The sequence below is a fragment of the Ruditapes philippinarum genome, unplaced genomic scaffold (genome assembly GCF_026571515.1).
Source record: "Ruditapes philippinarum isolate M1 unplaced genomic scaffold, ASM2657151v2 ctg996_1_1_1_1, whole genome shotgun sequence".
NCBI lineage: Eukaryota > Metazoa > Mollusca > Bivalvia > Venerida > Veneridae > Ruditapes > Ruditapes philippinarum.
This window is the reverse complement of record NW_026856085.1, coordinates 333085-335045: the sequence shown is the minus strand read 5'-3', so window position 1 is coordinate 335045 and position 1961 is coordinate 333085. Positions and strand designations below refer to the sequence as shown.

Below are 1961 nucleotides of genomic sequence, written 5' to 3'. Positions count from 1 at the left end.
TATCTATCTGATCAGTAATGGCGACTTCCTGCTCTTACCTGTCCACTTTATGGTGATGAAGGAAGCTGTTTTATTGCTTGTTTCGAGTGGTCTGTCGTGTTTTATATGGAAATCTCAGAGCGAATCATGATAATGGACGTCGGTCAAACTAACAATAAATTGAAATGATTAGTGCTCGACTTTCAAACAGCAATTATCGTTTTCACTAAGCCTTAAAACAGATTCACGTTGGACAATTTATTCAAGTATAATGTAAAGGATTGATATAATATTTTATTTACTGGTTTAAATGAATATAACCATTAAATTTTCATATTGCACTTCGTTCATACTTTTCTTCATTCACTCAATTTATTGTATAATAAAAAAGCTGATTTTGAGTTTGTTACCTGTCTAACTAATGTAAAAATGAATTGAAAATTTAAAGTAACATGCGAAAATGTTTATATATAGAAAAGATAGCTTTCTAATTTGCTAACTACCATTGCTATTAAGAAACGAAAGGTTTTCTAATTTTGCTTTGCAGGTACATGTATATGGTATTGTAAGAACATCACATCGATTGATGACGTTGAGGCTATAAACACAAACTAAACTATCAATTTTAGAAAGCTTATAGAACGCATTGCTAACACAACTTATTTTACATATAACTTAAACTTTTACTGTGAATCAATATTAGTTAAATAACCAAATGTATTCACCTTTTTGTAAGGATTGTTTTACATAAATAATTGTAAATATTTGTGATAATAATCACATTCAATATCATACTGATAGTACAATAGCAATCACGTGATAAGTGAGGACTATCTAGATTTATACACAAGACGAGGTGGCCGAGTGGTTAAGGCGATGGACTGCTAATCCATTGGGCTCAGCCCGCGTGGGTTCGAATCCCATCCTCGTCGTACCTTTTTCATGACAGCATCTTCTTTTTATAAAGTAATTGAATTTTACCATGACAGGACCACGGCACGAAGTCATTCAGCTTTAATGTCAAAGATATACACATGTAGAATATTTATTAATGTTTAATCAATATTTTGTGAAATGATAATATTAAAATCTATATTTCATATATTTGAAATGCAACTAAAGTGGAATTCCTGAAGTATATACATGTATTTATATTGTATATAAAGTTCATATCTAAAATAATATATTTTAAACAAGTTATGTTTGAAGTAGATTAATTAACTACCTAAATACCTCTTTAAACATTTATTTCATTTATGGATTGTCATTTTGGTTTAGTTTATATAATCATGTTAGAGTAATCAAATTCTGCGGCTTTATATTGCCAACGTTTATAGCTGATTCAGGACTACATCAGACAATTTTATATATCATTTTAGAGTGTGTTTTTTTTACACAAAACATTTTAAATATTCATGACGACTATTTCACAGTGCGCATGTTCTTCTAGAGATTGATATAACTGAAAATGTTCTCGCCTATCAACAATTCAATATTGAATATCGCTCTGAATTTTACCAGAATCAAAAGGTAAACTCATATTTAAAGTGGATTGGTCTACAGTGGGCATATTTTCCATAAGTATTTCTAATATTGATAAAAACAATAGACATGTGTCATTAATGTTGCATATTCTATAAAATATTGCTTGAAAAAATATATAGTGTATAAGTGATTTAAGATGAGCATTTATATGATAAATAATGATATTTTGTTCTAAAACATTTTATTAAACTGCAATTTACAAAAGAGAAAATAAGAATCCCTAAAGAAAGTCCAAAAAACGGCAAAATTTAAAAAGTTGCAGACTCGGTTTGATTGAGCCTGTTCATGGACGGTAGTGTCAAATGCATACTACCGTCCAGGCCCCCCCCCCAGCACCGGCTTAAGCAGAACTCAACATTTAAACATGAAAACGGTGAAATGGGATGGTTAAAACATGTACATGTAAAATTGGATCATGTATCTCACACTTGCCAACA

General features: G+C 30.3%; 1 non-coding gene across 1 annotated transcript; it reads left to right on the top strand.

Annotated features, from left to right (window-relative positions):
* The first annotated feature begins 829 nt into the window (after nt 1-829).
* Trnas-gcu (transfer RNA serine (anticodon GCU)) lies at nt 830-911 on the top strand. Its single transcript has one exon. It is a non-coding gene; the product is annotated as a tRNA-Ser (tRNA).
* The last annotated feature ends 1050 nt before the right edge of the window (nt 912-1961 follow it).